A 22,004-nucleotide genomic window follows, 5' to 3' on the forward strand; every position below is an offset into this window, starting at 1 on the left:
GTGAACAGATACCTCTCAGGTTTCTCATCCTTAATACGCTAAATGACTAGACAGTGTCACCACTTGTGTCTTCTCTGGAGCAGGGGGTGGAGTTTAGTCCTAGTGGACCCTGAGGGGCTCTAGGGTCCAAACCCAGAGGAATCCCAAGACAGTTCTCAGGGTATCTGATTAAGTCTTGGGACTCTATGTGTTTGGGATTTATTTACCTTGATAATTTGTCAAGCACTAAGTTAAAAAGTACAAATTTTGTCCCATTTCAACTGCTAAGTGGTATTATCATTTAGAAATTCATCTATACAATATTAAAAATTTTTTAAACTATAGGATTTGATTTATATTCATTAGTTGTTAAATGTTTTACATCCAAAAGGATATTAAACTTCAATGGTCACCATGTTATAAGATAGTATATCTGAGAATAGACACCAGAGGATGTTTGCATATGTACCTGAGGAGCCTTGGGATTATCAGCCCTGGGATCAGTCACCTAGTGTTGCCTGGTGTCCTGTATCTCAGGCTCACAGGTAGTAAATAATATAATGTAAACGGATTATAAGTCAATGAAGACACAATCCTGACAAAAAACACATGATACAAGTATGCGGAAAACTACAAACTTAGGAATTTAAACTTCATAAAATAAAGATGACTACAATATCACTATTTTTTTTACAAATCGTCTAAATACTTGCTGAATTGCTATTTTTGGAACAGACTAACAAGCAAATTCCTAAAATTTCCTGTTCCACACTGCTCATGCAAACAGCTCCTTCACACCCATCGAACCCACTGAACTGTGTCCTTGTCTATGATTGTGAACCTAATGGTATATGTGGGTCATTAGTTTTTTTTTTTTCCTTAGTTGTCACAGATCATTTATTTATTTATTTTTATGTATGTATGTATTTATTTATTTATATGTGGTGCTGAGGATCAAACCCACGCATGCCAGATAAGTGTTCTACCAGCAAGTCACAACCCCAGTCATCACTAGATTTTTTTTTAGGATGTACTCTGAAGGTTCCGACATGTTTGCACTGCCCATAGACCAGAACTCTTTGTGGCACTAAGAAGCTACATGACTAACATACACAACATCATGGAATCCCAGAATCTGAGAATCAGATCATCCATGTGCTAATAGAGACAATGACCTGGACAGTGGAAGAAAACAGCTGGGCTCTGAGGTTTCTGGACTATGGGGACCTGTGGGACCATGTGGTAGCACCTGCACAAGATGCTCAGTAAGGATAGTTCAAAGGAGTTCTGGCCTAGGGGCTAGGCCCTTTGCTCACTGATGAGAACTAAGTAACTATTCCCTCTGGCCTGACAGAATCACCTGAGGTGGGATCATTGTCTTGTCTCAGCAGGTGCTTTTTCTCAGGGTTCATCCAAGGAATAAAGAAAACCTTCATCTTCCTCAGTCTAGTGTGAGCTGAGCTCCAATACCAGGACTCAGGTGGGGCCTGGGTAGTCATTTGCATGAAAGCCCCTCCTCTGACAGAGGTTGGGAAAGAAAAAGGGAGGCCTTGGGCAGCCCAGCTCCACTGAGGTGATCAGGAGGCTGTCCACCATCGCCTGGATGCCTCTTCTCTTCCTGCTCCTTTCTCACTATAGGTAGGGATAAGCCTCAGAAAATAGGGTAGCCTGATTCTGTCTTTTCTGGTATAGACACATAAGAAATGTCACGTTGGTCCATACTCACTTACCTCTAGTGTGTCTTTGTCTGCAGGTTCCTTCTCCCATGCTGGACTGACTCAGCTGCCCTTCCTCTCTCCATCTCCCAGAGCATCTGGCAGCTTCACCTGCACCCTGAGCAGTTAACTCATTGATGATTACTTCATGATAAGCTGATGCCAGCAGAAGCAAAAGAGTTCTCCTCCTTACCTCCCAAATTGCCAAATTCAAGTAAGCACCAGAGTTCCAGGGTCTCCAGCTGTTTCCCTGGATTGAAGGATGCACTGGCCAGTACAGGAACTTTGCTCATCTCTGGGTTCCAACATGGGGAATTATCACTGTGTAATCTGGTACAATAGTGCTCCTCATAGTAACAGATTGGAAGTGGGACAAAACCCTTAGCCTGACTGTTCAGGATTCTACCATATGATTCTTCAAATTTTAAATTAACTTTCATATACACTAACTATATATGGTAGAAGTTTCGAGATCACAAAGAATGCCCTCCCAATTCTAAAACAATGACTCCAATTTACTTCAAGGTTTCTAACGTCTCACACAAACTAAAAGCAAACAACACTCATGCCAAAGAAACTGCCTGGTGATCCATATCAGCAGTGAGATGGTTTTATAATCTAAGGCTAAAGAGTTGGTTGTTTCTCTGGAAAAAGGAAAAATTTTTTTTTTCTTTTTGGTCACATTTCACTTCCCCATCTCACTCATCTCTTCCCTGTTTTTACCCATGACCAACATGTGCTCAGGCTTTGACTTCTGCTGTCTTTTGTGTTCCCACAAGTTCTGATTCTCTTAACTGGATCAATCTTTATGGGGTTGGTGATAAAAAAAAAGTTTCAATGCAAACAGAACATCAGTCTGCAGAAAATGCAGAGACTGGGATAAGAGGACAGGCTCAGCATATATGACACAGGAGACTCAGGTTCTCTCTGCCCAGCTGCCTCAATGGTCCCTACACCTGGCCCAGGTTTTGTGGATCATTCCTTGAGTTCTTAAACCTTAGGAAAGCCGAGTCCTCTTAGAATCCACCTCAAAGTAGATTCTATATTCCAAGGTGCTTAATGAACCTTTATTAAGAAAAATGGTTCTTAGATCCACCACCTGATCACTTTCCCTAGTTTAATCCCAAGAATTATTTCCCACCTCCACTTGTTTGGTTGGGATGTTGAAATGCATTCCAATCCTTTGGGGATTAGGGGAATAAAAAATGTAGCTCAAAGACAGCTGTCACCTGGTCATCATCTCCTAAAAGCCACCAGGGAGATGTACTCTGCTGCTTCCTGAATGATAATGGGCTCCTTGAGCTCTGGGTTCTTTTGCTATATACAGTTCACTAATCCCTCCATTCTCCACTGATTACCAGGGGCTATGAGAGGGGCTTGAGCAATAAGTGTTTAATAGGTTAAACAGGATTTTTTTTTTTTTGGGGGGGGAGGTGGTATAAAAAAGAACTCATCATCATCTTTGTGGACAAGTCTCCATCTCAAAATCTACTCCTTAGGAACGAGTTATGACAAAAAGAAAAAAAAATCTGACAATTAAAGAAAACAGGTTCAGCATTCTGAAAGGTATGGCTGTGGCTTGGCTCAGAATTGATGTAGAAGAGAAGTAAGAGATAAGCACAGCTTGGGCAGTTCATGAAGAATTGTCCTGACAAGGGACTCAGCTCTTTGCAATGTGGGCTTCCCAGAGAAACATCCCCAGTATTAAGTGAAAAGGAAAGTCAAGTTGACAAGCAATGATCTTCAGGGAATCAGAGGACAAGTGTGAGGGCAAATGTGGTAAAAGAGTCAACATAATGTGGAGAATTCACATTGGGGGATGGACGCACAGGGCCCAGAGAATGGACAGGGTATGATCTGGCAGGACCTGGACTCTGGAGCAGGAGGGGGACTGAGGGTCCTGGAGAAAATCACATGACAGTGGTGGTCAGGTTCCTTTGTGCAGGGCTCTCTGTATCAGCATCTCTCCCCCTGAACATTTGGGGTCGTCTAGGCCACACCCTTCTCTGTGTTCTCTTTTTCCAGCACAGCTCCCAGGGCCACATTAACATTCTGCTCACATACAGCCTACACAGTCCAGTGGAAAAGAACACATTTGTAAGAAGGCCCATCTGCCTAGGATGAGGAGGGTGATGGGGAGAGATAAGGTTCGATGCCCCCTAGGTGCCTCAAGAAGCAGACATGAGGGGCATTTTCACAGCCTGAACTACTACTTTCATCTTATCTCTCTCCCTACTATGGCTTAGTCAGGGAGGGACTCAGAGTAGCTTAAAGGTTTCTGCCAAGCCCGGGGTCTTCAATCCCAAACATTGTCCCTAAACTCATTAAAGTGTGTCTGAAATTGTAGGAGAATTTATGTGCATGACTGAGGAGCAGTGACCCCATCCTTTAAAAAGTGCTAATTTTTACTAAGTTCCACAGTGCAGAAAAGAATTAGGAGCCCCACCCATGCCTCACCTCTCCTCTCTCAAAACTGAATTGTGTCTTCAAATGCTCTAGAATTTATTGCCCGAGATTGAAAATATGTTTTATTTATAGTCTTCTTTTCTCTTTCTGCAATCTAAGTCAGTAAAGGGCTGAGAGGAAGAGGGACACCTAGAGAGAAGGGGTCAGGGCTGCAGGATAGATCCTAAGTGCTCTGATTTGCCATGGGGAGAAAAAAGAGGTGCCCTGGAGAAAGGAAGCAGCCTATCTACCCATTGGGCTTCCTGTTCTGTTGCCTCTCCATGGAGTCTCCATCAAGAAGGACTGAGTTTCAAGGATTCTCCTTTAAACTGCACAGTGAGACTCCAAGTGGAGAAGGGCCATGTGGAGATATGAGACTAAGGTGTATCCTATGGACACTACCAGCTCCGTAAAGAGAATAAAGTGGACTGTGAACACAATATATAAATGTGTTTCAGCCTCAGTCAGAAGAGGGCATTGTAGTCTGCTCCTGTGGGCTCTGTGCTGTGGACTCTAGCAGGTAGCCATCACTTGGTCCTGGCTTATGCCTTCTGTCCACTGCTAAAAGGGACCAGCACTGTATACTCACAGGCCGTCTGGAAAACCACAGAACATCTATCGACTCTCACCCAGGATAAGCTTTCCCAGACAGGGGTCAGGTAGGGGCCCATGGTGGGGCTTGAAGAACCCAGGGGAGGAAGTTGGTTTGCACAAAGGGTCCCTCCCTCACATTAAGTTGCTGGAGGGCATAACAGAGACATGAAGAGCCCGAGCCCAATTAAGGGTCCTCCAGACACAAAGCTATATGGGAGTCTCTGCTATGGCCTGGGCTCCTTTCCTCATCCTTCTTGCTCACTGCACAGGAACCTGGAGACCTGGCATCAGGGCAGCGGGTAAAAAGACAGGGACTTTGTGTGTGCCCTGATTACTGACCAATCTCTCTCACGCTGTGTCTTTCCTGACCTTCTGGGTCCTGAGCCAAGTCTGAACTGACTCAGTCATCTGCAGTTTCCCATGTGTGGGGACGGGAGAAGAGGACAAATGGTCACAACCTCCTGCAAGTGGAAGCAGCAGCAATGCTGGGCTTGGGCAGGTGTTTTGGTACCAAGCAGCTCCCTGAAAGCATTCCCATGCTCTTCCTCTATGGTAGCAATAATGGCCCTCAGGGATTCCAACCTGATCCACAAACTCCATGGTCAGAGAAACATACGCCCCCTATCAGAGCATCTCTGACTCCAACTTGAGAATGAGACTGATTATCACTGCATAACTTAGGCACAAGCATCAATGTTCACAAGGTGCTCAAGACCACTGGGGATTGAGACAATCCTACTGTCTGTCCAGCAACAGAGCTTCCCTATTTCATACTCAATCCTTGGCCAAGTAAGATGATTAGCTCTGTCTAGCCAAAATCAGGGTTTCACACTCATTCCAAGGTACATGGTTCCTTGTCCTCTCAAATTCTGCAACCAAATTCGATTCTTGACAGCAGCATATTGTCATCTTGTTCTAATATTGAGAAAAATTCCCCCAATCCCTTGGATCAGGGAGCCGGAAAATGGAATCCATAAAGAGTCAGGACAGAACCAGAGACACAGGTCCACTGTCTGATTTAGAATAGTCAACTGCCCAGAGGTTTGTACATCCACACCATTTAATAAGCACATATTAGGTGTCAGGCCCAGGTGCAGGGGCTCAGGGTACAGGGTGGACAAGACAGTTCCTGTTTCATAAAATTTCAAATACTGTTAAATTAAAATAATTTACCCTGACAAGGCATCAATACCGAGCCCTTATGTAATGAACTACAACCCAACTTAGTGCAAATATGACAAAAAGCTTAATTTCAGAGTATAAAGATACTCCTCACCTTATGAAGGGGTTAGGTCCCAGTAAACCCATCATAAGCAAAAAATACTGTTGAGTCAAAAAATGCATTTAATAGCTGGGTGCAGTGGTGCACACCTATAATCCCAGTGGCTTGAGAAGCTGAGGCTGGAAGATCATGAGTTCAAAGCCAGCCTCAGCACTTAGCAAGGCCCTGAACAACTCAGCAAGACCCTGTCTCCAAATATAATATAAAAAGGGCTGGGGATGTGGCTCAGGGGTTAAGTGCCCATGGGTTCAATCCCCGGTACCAAAATAATAAAAACAAAAATGCATTTAATATGCCTGTTTAATTTAGCTTTGCCAATGTTAAATGTGCTCAGAATTCTTACTTTAGTTTACAGTTAGCAAAACCATCTAGCATAAAGCCTAACATAAATAGCATTGAATATTTCGTGAAATTTATTGACTGCTATACTGAAAGTGAACATGGGAAAATATAGATACTTTCACACCATTGTAAACTTAAGCTGAACCATCATAAGTCAGAGATTGTCTATACTGTAGTAACAAACAGCTAAGTCTTAGGCAGGTACTGGCTCAATGGTAGAGCATTTGCTTAGCACGAGCAAGGGCCTGGGTTTGATCCCCAGCACTACCACCAAAAGGAGGAAAAAATAAATAAAAATAAAAATAAATAAAAATAAAAAGGCAAGCTAATCTCAGTCCATCACAGTAGCTTCACTGAATTAGGGGTCGGCCACAAGTTTAAACTGTTCAAATAAGGCAAATATTAAGCTATAACCACTTGGGCCATCTCTATACCTTATTTTTTTTCTGTACTTCATTTCATCTTCCGTCCATTTATGTAAAGAATTTTACATGTGATCAAATTGGTACAAGTTTTCCAAAAAACTGAGTACAAATATCAAAAGTACACTGATCCAAGCAGGGGATATGGCTCAGCTGGTAGAGTGCCTACCTCTCAAACACAAGGCCCTGGGTTCAATCCGTAGCACCACAAAAAAAAAAGTACACTGATCCAAAAATAGAATTTCAACCTCTGTTAAAACAACAAGGTTTTCTTATCTGCTCTTAATATGAAATAATGCAAGTTTTTGAGGTAATTAAACCTAGGAAATGAAGATTCTATGTTTTATCACAATGATTCCCTGTGCTTCATGTTGTCTTTATTAGGTCTTGATTACTTAAGAAAATTGAACCCTATTAAAGTGCTAAGATTTTTTTATTTATAACAATGTATAACTATGTTACTTTCTGCATTATCTTTTAAAGTATTTTAATTATCACTTTGGTTAAATGAATGGCTATTATTTCACAGTGACCTATGATCCTATTTTGACTATTTCAAACATTTGATATTTTTGACAAATTTCCCAAAATCAAATTCTAATTCAAGGATTTTTTTTCTTTAGTTTTAAATTAACTGTGGAATTTTCTAGTTGGACCCCTGGTAAGCCATAAAGGATGTTTCTCACTTTATAGTTAACAAGCTACCCTCTTAGTGACAGGCATTGAATATTTCCTTGGAAACACAAGACCTTGATCTTGACTCCACAAGATCATATGACTTACCTCCACCTTTGAAAACTTCCATGTGCCCCAGAACTCTCAGGGTATACGTGCTTCACTGCATTAGAAAATGAGAGGGAAAATGAACTTTCACACAGAGGAGTATGTGCTTAGCCTGTTCCACTCTACTAAGGCTTTGAAAGAGGCCCATATGTGTATTTTTCCATAAGTGTAATTCTCCAGAGGGTGAATTTTTTCATGTGCAGGCAAGAAAGCACTGAGAAAGCATCTTCATGTACGTTTGACAGTCTCTACTTGGAAGTCAAATTTCACAAGATAAGGTTCACAGCCTACACTCTATCCCAATGTCAGACACCAACTACAGGTTCCAGGGTTTCCAGGCATTAAGTCCCAGGATCCCTGAGAACACTGAAGATGGACCTGTGACAGGTATGGGGCACTGGGGAGCTGTTCCTGATCCAGCATGGAGTTTGTCACAGCTGGTTGAGCCTAACTGGCCTCAGGTCTGGAAGAGGCTGATGCCCCTTATGCTCACTGAGAAGACAAAGTATCCTGGTGTTCTCGGGGCCTGGCAGAAGTTCCTGAGCAGGGTCCTGTGCATGTTTCCAACATCTGTCCCTTCCACTACTACACTGGGGCCACACTCAAAGCAAGTTCCTCCCTCAGTCTCCTGTGCCTTCATGTTTCTGAGTCAGTGATCAAGTGGTGGTCTATCTAAGAGAGCCAGAAAGGGAGGGGTAAATTTGCATGAACAGTCCCTTCTTTTCCTCAGTGGCAGCAGAGAAGATTAAAACAAGCTTGGGGCAGTCGAGACCCACTGTGGGGACCAAGGCCTGTACTCAAGATGACACTGGACTCTTTTCATACCCAAGCCTTGGTCTCTCTTTTGGGAGCCATGAAAATATCTCTACTTTTTATGGCTTCCCAATACAAATGAAATCTTTTGTCCCCAGAAGTGCAAGTAGCTCTCCAGGTTGCTGGGAGAGCAAAATTACGACATGCGTGGCCCTTTATGGCCACCTAAGTGGCCCTGCTTTTGTCTCAGTCTTTGCTGGTCATTCCTCAAACTCTGGACCTTTAGCAAAGCTGGATTTCTCTTTCTCATGAGATTGCACTCCATAGGAACTCCTGAATTCCAGGCATATGGATGAACTGTCCCAATGAAGGACATGGCTCTCAAACACACCATTTCCACGAGGATAAGCCTATGAGATGTAATGCTTATCCCTGTTTCTTTGGTTGACAACTAGATAAAAACTTGTTGTTCAAAGCTTCATAAACTCTTCCCCCATTAAGCTCTTAACAAATAAACTCATTTGGGGCCCAAAGGAGGTTAGAGGCTTGACAGATTTTGTAGGATAGGAGAAGAGAAGAATTTCTAAAAGGGAGAAGAGTTCTACTTGTAGCAATGTTATTTTTATATAAATCTTCATATTTTAAAAATTACAGTTAAATTGAAAATGTTTTTAAAATTTCAGAATCAAAATAATAAGGATTCAGCATTTAACCATTCACTAAGCCACAAACCCAGCCCTTTTTATATTTTATTTTGAAAGAGGGTTCCACTAATTTGCTTAAGGCCTCACTAAGTTGCAAGGCTGTCTTTGAACTTGTGATCCTCCTGCCTCAGCCTCCTGAGCCACTGGGATTACAGGCATGCACCACTGCTGCTGGCTGAAATTACTTTTGACAGACATAAAATATTCAAAATATTCTTGTCACAAGTTCAGTTCAATTTTCTGAACTGAAAATTTTTTTATAAATTTGAAATTCCTTTGAGATACAACATACCAAAATATTCATTAAGTAGTATGTATTATAATATCACATGACTTAAGCTAAAGAAAAGTACTAGCATTTTTTCTAATATTGAATCAGTTGATCCTTGATATTATTAGAAAGGTGTTCTAGTCTATAGGCAGTTGTCAAATGTCTTAACCAAAGATCCCATTTCATAAAATATCTTTCCTTTCTTCCTAATTTATCTTTTTTTTTTTTTTTTTTTTTTTTTTTTTTTTTTTTTTTTTGCGGTGCTGGGGATTGAACTGAAGGCCTTATGCTTGCAAGGCAAGCACTCTACCAACTGAGTAATATCCCCAGTACTTTTTCTTCCTAATTTTTAAATAAAATTTTCATAACCGAAATGATTTATTTGCCATTTCTCCATCTAAAAATGTTGTTGCTGCTGGTTTTAGTGCAAGAATCTCAGTTACCTGGGCAAAGTTACAGCTCAGATCCTGTGAAATGTGAAAATTTCTATTGTAAATTAATTTGATTTGGAAGAATAAAAAAAAAAAATAAGGAATTTATAGGCCATCATGCAAGGACAAATGAGAATTCAAAGAAGCAAGAAGACCATCTTCCCTGGCAGTATTACTTAGGAAAAAACAGACAAAGCCACGCTCTTTACAATGGAAGCTGGGGAAACCTAACAGGATACCCTCACAGCCACAATGTAATTCAACCTGTAAAAGACACCCAAGTACAATTGTTACCAAATGACAACCACCTGAGAACTTAAAGCCTTGAACTTCATTCTAGATGGTCACACTCTGGTAATGATCCTTAGCACTGGCAAAAACAAACATAAATGCCTAGTAATCCTGAAATATTTGATCATATAAACACTATGAAATATACTTTCCACTTAGCTGTCAAAATGCCACTGGTAACCTAGAAAAATGTTTCACTCCCAAACACCATAGAAATGACCTATTTGCTCAACTGTCATGGCTAGTGATATCAGAAAGATCCATCTGCAAAAGTCAGGAACTCCTTTCAAGGAGTGCTAGGCAGTGACAGAGAGTCTGGAGGAGGTGGGCCAAGTCCAGCAGGGAGTAACATTAGACTGAAGCTGAAAGGGCAGGATTTGGGCCAGGTCACAAAGGAAAATATTTGTTCTGAAGTGTAACTTTTCTGTACTTGGGTCCCCAGGAGTTATATGAACACTGGGCTCTGAACTACACTCTTGCTTCATATTTCATCTTCCACCCTCATATAGTCAATGTCCAGGCTGGATGTCCACGTGGATACAGATAGGGAATATGAAGAAGGAAGGAGGAGGAAGAAAAGAAAGGGAAGGAAGAAGGAACCAAAGTGGGACCAGGAAAGGGAGAGAGGGAGGGAGAATCCTCCAGTAGGTTCGTTTCCCAAGCAGGTGTAGTTGGAATTGCCCAGCTGGATAGTAACACTGGATTCAGTGACAAGCTGAGCCTCCACTGCCACTCAATATCAACAAGACTAAGCAAGGTAGTACCAGACAGGGGTAAGCAGCACTCCAATTCCTCCCTTCCATGATTTTAGAAGGACCCAGTGAGAGTTGAACTTCAATCGCCACCCTTAGCAATGTGTTTGAATTGTACAGGCAGAGTTAATATGCCCTCCAATAAACTCACTGGTGATTGTAGGGCCTTGGTTCACTTGGTACTAACAGTACTGGATAGAGGAATGAGAGGCAAGATAGTTGGGAGTTGTACCCCTCCTCACCCTGATGTCAGGGAGGTCCAATTAAGTTCAGGGAGGAGCTGAGTTACCACCTTACAGAAACAAAGTAGTCCCATTTAGCTCTAAAATGCCCCCTACTTGGCTGGGGTTGTGACTCAGTGGTAGAGTGCTTGCCTAGCATGTGTGAGGGCACTGGGTTCAATTCTCAGCACTGTATATAAGTCAATCAATAAATAAATTTTAGAAAATAAAATAAAATGTCCCCTGCTTATTATCAGTTGGATCCAACAGAAAGTTTATCTATACCCCCACTTGAAGCCAACAAATCAGTGTGAAATACTGTACAGCTTTCCCCAGGTGAAAGTATCACCAAAGCAGTGAGTCGGGACACCATTCTGCTGGAACCACTGGGAGGCTAACCCCCAAGTCCTCTGATACACCTAATAGGAGGGTTCCTTGATAAAAGATGATTAAATAGGAGCCATACTCTGATAACAGCTAAACTATTGATGATACAATTAAGAAAAATTGTCATATCAACTTCCCAACTTCAGTGGGAAAAGAAAATTCATAGACACCAACACTGAAAAGACTTACAGTGCTGAAATTAAGTGACAGAGGCTTTAAAAACAGTATGAAATCCCTTTGATGAGCTACTAATGGCATTCTTGAAACAAGTGGAAAAGCAAATCTGGGAAAAGAAATGAAGATTGTAGAAACAATTCAAATGGAAGTTATATAATTGAAAAATAGAATAAATAAATTTACAAAACTCTACAGAGGAACTCAAGAAAAGGTAACACTGAAACTGAAACCCAGGAATTAAGAAAAGATATTTAAGGCCTGAAACAGACTCCCACAGTTCACGTTTAATGCCATTCTCACAGATCTGTTAGAAATTATAGCAGGAACTTCCCCGCCATGGGGCAAACTCAAAGATCCTAAACACCCAGCCTCCCTGATGATGAGCTGTTCCTTGGGTTGGGACCTGTTAAATGATGGTGCTGGTGGTGTTAAACATATTCAAATTAAACCAAATAATCACACACCCTTTACCCAGAGAGGTAAGGAAGACATAAAAGCACCAGCCCAAAGTCCAGCAGCTGTGCCTGGATATCTTTGGAAAGTCCATATCATGGCCTAGATTTCTTCTACTACTCCTCTCCCTCCTCACTCTCTACTCAGGTTCACGAAGATTTCAGTTATCGGCCTTGGGAGCAATCCTTCTATCTCATTCATAACATGTGGTTAGGTTTGGTTGTAGGGTCCAGTTCTCAGGCTTACTGACTCAGGATTCCTCAATGTCCAATGTCTCCAGGAAAGGCAGTCATTCTCACCTGTGACTCCAGAACTGAAATGGTCACCAATGATCAATGATAGTTTGGTCAAGCCACCAGGACACTAATTGACAATACAATAACAAATACTTCTGAATGCCTGCCCAGTTCTCAGGCTCCCTCCTTGGAGGCAAAGCTGTCAAGACCTTCTTGAAGGCCCAGGCTGAGAACAAGGATGAATATTATTATATGCTATATCACAGAGGTGCCCAGCACAGTAAGAGACACAGATGAAGAACCAATGGCATAAATATGCATTTGACTAAGCTTGGATACAACATGACCAAGTGATATGGGGATCACATGACTAGACAGTGAGTTCTCAGGCAGCCACATGTTGACTATCCATAGAGAGAAAGGTGAAGGGAAGGATCTGAATTGGCTCTTCATTGAATCCTAAAGTAGAGGTCACCTGTGCTATGACCTGGGAACAATGGTACACAAAAAACAGAATTTTAGTTATTTTATGTTCCAAAAAGAGTAGTTACCATTGGATCAGATTTAAGAACCATGTCAAACATATTTCATTCAGAAAAAACAAAAAATGCCTCCAATGATCACTGTCACAAAAGCAAGGGAAGAAACATTCCTTTTTTATAATACTAGTTTATTTTCATAGGTCTTATTTTAATGTAATGCCAAATATATAACATAGCATTTTTAAAATATTAAAAATTATAGAAATATTTGGAAAGGAATCTTCTCTAATGTCTTGTGTTTTAAAGTGTCCCTGAAAGAAGACATACTGAAGTCCTAGCCCCCAGCACTTCAGAATGTGACCTTACTTAAAAACAGTGTTATTGCAAATGTAATTAGTTAAGGTAAGGCCATACTGGACTGGACTTCCTGACCCAATATCCTGTGTCCTTGTAAGAAGACAGATGCTATGGTTTGAATCTGAAATGCCCTCCCCTCCCTCAAAGCTCATGTTTTGAAAGCATGGTACCCAATGCAGCAAGTTCAGAGGTTAGAGCTTTTAAGAAATAAGATCACGGGAACTGGAATCTCATCAATGTATAATTTGCTGGATTAATAACTTGAATGTTTAATACCAGCACCGCAAAAAAAAAAAATTTGAATGGACACTGAGTGGTAACTGTTGGCAGGTAGAGCAGCAGCAGGAGGAAGCAAAGTTGCTGGAGATGTACTCTCAGAGACATGCTTTTCTTTGGTTCCTTACTTGCTCAGGTACACATATCTCCCCAACCCCAACTCCCAGCTGCATGAGCGGACCAAATACCACGCCCTTTTGCTATGATGTTCTGCCTCATCTCAGGCCCAGAGCAATGGAGTCCCTCTGAAACAGCCCTAAATTATCTTTTCCTCCTCTAAGTTGTTCTTGTAAGGTATTTTGGTCAGACCAACACAAGCTAATTACATGAAAGCTTGAGAAGTCAGACACAAAAGGAAAGTCACATGAAGATGAAGACAGAGATTGAACTTAGGCAGCTGCAGGTTCAAGTAGCACAAACGATTGTCCACAAACAAACCAGAAGTCAGGAAGAGGCAAGAAAAGGATTCCTGATAGGTTTCAGAGAAAACATGGTCGGGGCAGGTCGGGGAGGAGAGTGGGAGAGGGAGAGGGGGAGGAAGGGAGGAAGGGAGGGAAAGAGGGAGGGAGGGGAAAGCAAGCTGGTACTGGTGATGTCCCAAGTGACCCTCCTCTTCCAGTTACACTTTATCTCCTAAAGTCTCCATAACCTCCCAATTGTGCCACTAGCTGGTGACCAAGTGTTAAACACATGAATCTTAGAGGGACATCCCATATTCACATCATAACATTCCACCCCTAGCCCTCAAAGGCTTATGTCCATCTCACAATCCAAACTGTATTCAGTCCCCATAGGCTTAACACTTCTGGCAATGTGCAAAAGTCTAACTCCAAAATTTCCTCTGAAACTCAAGCAAACTCAGCTGTGAGACCCTGTAAAATTGAAAAATAAGTATATACTTTCAACCTACAATGGCACAAGGAAAATATTCCCATTCCAAAGAGGAAGAATGGAAGAATAACAGGAGATATCAGACCAAATCAAGACCAAAACCCAGCAGTGCAAACAAATCCTGTAGGTCCTATCTGGGTTCTATGACACCACAGCAGTGTTATGTGAGCTTCAAGGGTTTCGATAGCCCCAACCATACAGCTTTGCTTGTTGCAGCCCACATGGCCACTCTTTTGAGTTGGTTCTGCTCACTGCCAGTAGCTTTCCTCCACAGATGAGATATTCCACTTTCCTGGCTTCTCTACCTTCCTGGGGTCGCCACTGCAGCTTCAGCTTTGCTTTCACGGTTTCAGCTTCACTTTAACTACTTCAAGTGTCTCCCTCTCAGGGTCTGACGGGATCTTGACCCTGTCACACACTGCCTGGCCTCCCGGGCCTTCCTTTGAAACCTAGGTGGAAGCCTCAGTGGTCCTATAACTCTTGCTTTTTCCTGCCTGCAAAACCAGCACCATATGTGACACCAAGGTCTGCTGCCAGAGGGAGCAATATCCAGGCCCACTTGGACCACAGCTGCACTGGTCTCCCAAGGGTTTGAATAGCGGAACATGGTGAAATGAATCCTGGGGAAGCAACTACATAGGCTGCCCTGGGTGAACAGGGTGACCCAGCACTCTTCTCTCCCACAAGTCTTTCAAATGATTTATACTTTCACAGCCTTGAGCCTGTGATGGGTGAGTCTAACCGATACCTGAGGCACCTTCAAAGCATCTTTCCTATTGCCCTGATACAAAGTCTTTGGCTTCTTTTTCCACAATTATGATCATATTTGAGTTCATATTTCTATCTTTCACAAAACTGCTATTATCACTTAAGATAATATAAGACATTTTAATGAGGCTGATCTTTTTGGTAACCACATCTCCCAGGGCCCCAACTTTACATGGGCTTCTTTTTTCTGGCCAAACTGCAAGTTTTTCCAATCTCTGTCCACAATTCTCACTGTAAATCTAGTTAAAAGCAGTCAGCAATACCCATGCCACTGCCTGAATGCTGAACTGCCCTGATATTTCCTCTACCAGATTTATTAGTCCATCACCTTTAAATTCATCCTCAGAGTCTCATGGCACAGATAAAATATAGACAAGAATGTAACATGAATGGCTTCTCATCCAATTCCCAAGAGTCCTCATTTCCATTTGAAACCTCATGAGCACAGCTTTTACTCTTAGCATTCCTAACAGAATTATGGTATTCTGAGCTCCCACAAGAATTGATCATTAAGCTCTGTTAACAGCATTCTAAGCTTTCTCTATCCTACTACTTTAAACATTTCCAAATACCAATAAACTAATTCCAAAGGCTTCTGAATCACAACATAAGATATAGTCACAGTAACAATCCCATTCTCGGTACCAATTTTCTATACTAAAGCTTTTCATCACTGTGATAAAGTACCTGGGAAATTCAACTTAGGAGAGGAAAAATTTATTTTGGTTCACTGTTTCAGAGATTTCAATCCACAGTCACTTGGCTCCATTGGTTCAGAACCTGTGGTGTGGCGGAATATCATTTTGCAAAGCATATGGTGAGGGGTAAAGCTGCACATCTCAGGACAACCAAGAAGCACAAAGAGAAAAGGTCCAAGGACAAGATATATTCTTAAAAGTCATGCCCCCAGTGACCCACCTCTTCCAACCAAGTCCTACCTCCTAAGTTTCCATACCTCCCAATAGTGCCACCAGCTGGGGACTAAGCCTTTCAATTCATGAGCCTTTGGAGAACATTCTAAATCAAAATGTAGCGAAGCCCTAGCAAACTAATACAACAAGCAATCAACACAACTATATTTCTGAATTTGCATGCATTTTTTTTTCATTTTGGCCCTCAAATCACCACAATTATAATTACATTTGTGTTCATATTTCAGCTTTTTATAAAACTGCTACTGCATTTAAGATTAATAGAAGGTATACCTGACTCAAATCCTATATGAATATGTACATACTGTTAATATTAAGATTGTAAGTAGTAATATAAAATTCTAGCTTTCAGCTAATTACAATTGTTCACTGGTACCAAGCTATAAAGATGTAAACATATGAAGATCATTTTGTTATTAATAAAATACTTCTGGACACTTTTGTGGATTTTGTTCAGTTTTGAGGGAGATACGGGGCATTTTCAAATTCACCTTAGGCCTGCTGGATAGTTCACCAAATGGAGAACAGGAAGTTAGTTTGTGAGACCTGTTTGAAGAGAGCAGAATAAACTAAGGCATGAGGAATAATTCATAACCAAACCCACACCAGTGTATCAAGTCTGTGTTAGAAGAGTGTTTCTCAGAAATTTATGTGCACACGGATCCTCTGGGGATCCTGTAAAATGAGGATTCTGAATCAGTCTGGAGTGGGACCTGAAATTCTGCATTTCTAAAAGATGCCCTCCCATTAAAAACTCAATGTATATGTTTTATTATACTAAATTCCTCAGAACAATGTAAAATATGAGAAAGGTGTTTGTAGACAGTAACCAAAAGAAATCATATACATAATTAAAGATTTTTAAACTAAGGAATCTACCAGTTCATGCAGGGACACTGTCAAGAGATGACAGCTGAGTCTGATAGTGGAATAGATAATGGGAGAGGATCCACTTTAAGAAACAAAAGAAAAATGAAACAAACACCAACAAAACTTGCTAAACCCTGCTACATCTTGTCCCATCTTCATATTAGATTCTCCTCTACACCATCCCCCTCCCACTAGATACCATCATGGTGACCTAGATTGGGACTATCTGATACATTTATGCAATTCAGGGTGTCTTAAAGTTAGTGCAAGAGTAATTCACAGACTAATCACATGGCTGTAAGATGTGGTATATAGAAAGGAAAGGAAAAGGGCAGGTTTTGCCTAAATGGTACCATCCTATATATCCCTCTGCCCTTCACCCTCAGTTCATATTGGTTCATGTCCTATGGATGTTAGGAGCTCGATAAGAGGACACAGGTCAAGTGGTTCACATTTTACAAAGCTCCAACTCTGAGAATATTACCTTTATAATGTCCCCGAAACCGGTCAACCTAGGCCAAGGTCATCTGGGATTAATCTGAAACTCAGTTGTCTCTGGACAGGTAGAAAGTAGAGGGAAAAAAAAAAAACAAAAACAAACCAACAACAACAATAACAAAAAACTCATGGTAGTCTTCTCTTCCCAGAACGAGTACCATAACCCAGAGAAGGTTCAAAAAGTGAAATCAATGGCACAACTTTTCACCATCACCTGGTACCCCTTCTTACCTGCTCCTCCTCAGAAGAGAACCAAATCCAGAGGCTAAGCACAAGCACCTCTCCTCTAGCCACACACTCACACTCCTGTTCCCATCTCAACACAACTTCTCCCCAGGCCACCTCTAGGTCACTGCCACAGCAATGAATCCTGGTCAGAGATGCTGTTTCAGTCATCCTCTTCCTCTATGTATTGGGAAGTAGGATCAGAGTAAGCCTAACTCAATGTTGAAAAGAATGTGGAAAAAAAGGAACTCTCATACACTGAGAGTTGGTAGGCATATAAATTAGTAGAGCCATGTTGAAAAATAATAGAGATTCTTCAAAAAATTAGACATAGAACTCCTATTATGACCCAGTTATTCCTCGATTGAGTATATATTCAATGGAAATAAAGTAGATTGGTCAAAAAAACTACCTGTATTCACGTTTATTATACCACTATGCACAATAGCCAAGATAGGGAATGAACCATTCCTCCATGGATGAATGGATAAAGAAAATGTGGTATAAATACAAATGGAATATTATACAGCCAAAAAAAGAATTTCTGTCATTCCCAGAAACATAGGATGGAACTGGAGGACATCAAGTTAGTAAGTGAAGTAAGTCAGGCACAGAAAGTAAAACAGTATGTTCTCACTTACATGTGGAAGGTAAAAAGTGACCAGAGCCTGGGAAGAGAGAGGGAGAGAGGAGGATGTGAAAAGGATGTTAACTAGTGCAAAAATGCAGTTGTATAGGAAGAATAACTTCCAACATTTATACCACAATTGGATGGCTACAGTTGACAATAATTATTGAATATTTTTAAATAGTTATATAGGATTTTTTTTTTTTTTTTTGAACCAGGAATTGAACCCAGGAGCCCCTAACCACCAAGCCCTATCCCCGTATCTTTTTAATTTTTGAGTCACGGTCTCACTAAGTTGTTCAGGGCCTCGCTATTGTTGAGGCTGGCTTTGAATTTGCAATCCCCTGCCTCAGCTTCCTGAACCACTGGGATTACAGACGTACATCACCATGCCAATAGAGAGGATTTTGAATGTTCCCACACAAAGAAGTGATAAATGTCTGCAGTGATAGATGTGACAATCACGTTGACCTGTATACATTGCACACTGTATACAGATATTGAAATTTCACACTTATTCCACAAATACATGCAATTACTAATATTAATTAAAAATTAATTTTTAAATGTATGGCTACTTATACCACTGAACTGACACAATTATAGCAAATAGGCCTAAAGGAGAATACTTCTCTCTCTCCAGGATCTCTTAATTCAAGCAAGGACTTTGGATGGACCCAGGTGGGTAACAGGCCCTTTTCAACCTACAGATTCAAGTTCACTTCAACTCATCATTTATTATTTCTTAACTAACGTTCCCTAAAATATATGTTACTTTTCTGTTCTGAAATTTTCATTCTCTTATAAGGACACCTGGATATAGTTGCCGAATTTTTCATTTTTATCAAAACTCTATCTGTATTTTGTGTTTTGAAATATTTCCTTGATTATCTAGGTTTCAACAAATACATGCTCCTTATATTTTCCTAACAATAATGTTCCTTAATTATAACAGGACTTTTCATGTCACATAGTAGAAATTTCCTATATTCCCCTACTTTAATTACAGTCTGTCTCCTCTGGCAATTCAGACACTCTGCCCTATGTCTTCCAGATATTATATGCTCCTTCCAATACCAGCTTCAAGGTCTCCTGAGATGTGTTGCTATCTTCTCTGTCCACTTATGACTCATTTACATACTTGGGGTTCAAGGAGTGATCATTTTGAGCAAGGTAAGAGGCTCAAGAGTCCTGACTTTGGGAATCAGCAATGAATGAGCTAGCAGGCCTTGGGTGCCCTACTGAGCCCAGGCAGAAGCCCCTGGACTCCTCTGATGCAAATGTGAAAGCTCAAAGAGTTTCAATGGAATAAAGGGTTCAGCTTCACCTCCTACGCCAGTTCCTCCCATTCCATGGGACAAAATGATCTACCAGTATGGCACAAACTCTCTTCCTGGAGGAATGTCCATTAATCTACATACACAGGACTTTAATAGGAGCCCCCACATTCTCTGGTAACATTCTTTGATGTACTCTGCCTATCCTAAACTCTCCTCATACACAGAAGGAAAAGATCCCTGCCCTATTCTTTCCTCCAGGCATACAGACATATTAGTGTGATATCTACTTCTCTCCTTCAAGACCAAGCCTCTCCTCCTTCCAGTTTCCAGGAGTGTTTAGTGCTAGTGGCTCACAGTTGACTGTCTCTGTATCTTCTTTCTACAGGAATTCCCCTAAATGAAGTGAACTGTCCCAAAGTATCCCCTTTACATGAAAGATTTGCTTGCTGCAGGAGTACAACACACACCTTACCATAACTTACAATAAGTCTGAAGAACCCTCCCATCTCAGCTCCACTTGGGGCCAGCTGAGATTGCTACTCTGACACCATTGCCAATCAGTTTCTCCCTCTTTGTAATATTCTTCCCTCCCTTCCTTATAGAGCATTCACAATAAAACCTCTTTGGGAAAATCTCCAATTCAGATACTGTTTTCTGAGAAGTCCAACACAAGAGAGTTATAGAGTACATAGCTATTGATCTGGTGGACTCATACTTTTCCTAGGTACTACCATATCCTAAGACCAAAAACATTAAGCAACCTCTTATTCAGAGGGAGAAAAGCACATATACTATATGTATATAGTATATATATATATATATATATATATGTATATAGTATATACATATACTATACTAAACCAACTTAGCCGCTATGATAGTGGGGTTGTTGTGGGTTTTCTTGTTTTGTTTTTGGTGCTGAGGTTTGAACACAAAGCCTCAAACGTGCTACGGAAAAGCTTTACAATTGATCTACATCCCCAGCCCTGTCACAGTGTATTTTAATTACCTGTTTTCCCATTGACACATGATTATATGTCCTGAGTATAGCACAATGGCTGGTTCTCTAGATTGAATTATTGGCTCCAAATGTAACTATCTATATCCAAAAACTTTGCAGCAGTTCCTCCTATGGGAATATGTTCCCCATCTCACTTTACTTTGTGCTTGACTATATCTGAATAATGGGATATTAGAAGATCTTATGCAAGCTGGAGCTTGAAACATTCTTGCACCTTTGGCTTGCCCTATTTTGTTACTCCCATTACCAAGAAAAAAACATTGTCCAGGAGGTAAATACATATGTAAAAAATAAATACTAATGTTTGTGATTGTTTATTATGCAGTAATATGAAAAAATTTTAAGAGAAAAGGAAAGGAATGAATTTCATTCAGAATGAATAAAACCATCAAGTACTACATAAATGTTCTGCTTTTTGTTCTTTGTTGTTGTTTTCCAGTTTTGTCTCATATCATCCACAGAGTACCCATCTTTGAGTTTTTACCACAAAATATTCAAGAAATATTAACAATCATTTAATCTAATCTAAAATCTTCATTTTTTAAGAAAACTACATATTTTGGGCTCAAACTTTCATCCAACCATCTTTTAAAAAATGGTGGGAGTGTTGAGAGAATATATTTGGTGAAATGTCACCAATTTAGACTGAAAGAATCAGACAATACAAAATGAAAGAAGTTTTTGAACTTTAACTTCCTTTTATAAGCAGGAAGAAGGCTGAGAAAACTGTCAGCTATACCATGTGCTAACTTTCATTAAAAAAAAAAAAAAAAAAAAGTAAACATTTGTAGAACACAATTAAGAATCCAGAGGCCTAAGCCAAGAGCTAAGAGAATTTTTAGGCACTGAATGCTTTTATTTTTTTAATTTGTTCTAGTAAGTTGGACATGACTTTTTTAATGACCTATTCAGATGTGCCTGGTGGGATTTCAGAATTGATACAGATTGGTAACTCTTATGTGACTCTCTTTTTTGATTAGCAGTGCCTGCAGAGTTTATAACTATCTAACCACCATATATTGGGTGGAGGTATAGGTGGGTAGACAATTTGTCTCTTTAGTTCATAGAACTTCAAGTCATACTTGAGATACTGCACAAAAGGAATACTACACAGAAAGTCAAATCCACATCCAGACCTGATTTTGATGATGAGATTCTGGACTTCAAGTTAATACTGTATCTGGATAAAACTTTTAGAGGTCTGGGAAAGTAAGTATATTTTGCATATAGGAGATACGGTAATCTATGGCCAGAGGATATACCCTTGATGGCTCTAAATTATGTACAAATTCATTATACTTTTCCCTTCAAAGGTGGAACTTAATTACCCTCCCCTTGACTTACTGTTTTACTTTTAATCAACAGAATACTCTAGAAGTCACAGTGTTGTTTCTGAGGTTAGATCAAAGTTTTGCAGCCTCTTTGCTCCCTCTCTTAAATCACTTACTGTAGAAGCCAGCTAACCATATTTTGAGAAGACTCAGGTAAACCCAGTAGAGAGACCCTCGTGGAGGAATTAAGGCCTTCTCCCAACATCC

Source organism: Sciurus vulgaris (genome assembly GCF_902686455.1).
Source record: "Sciurus vulgaris genome assembly, chromosome: 8".
In the NCBI taxonomy this organism is placed as follows: Eukaryota; Metazoa; Chordata; class Mammalia; order Rodentia; family Sciuridae; genus Sciurus; species Sciurus vulgaris.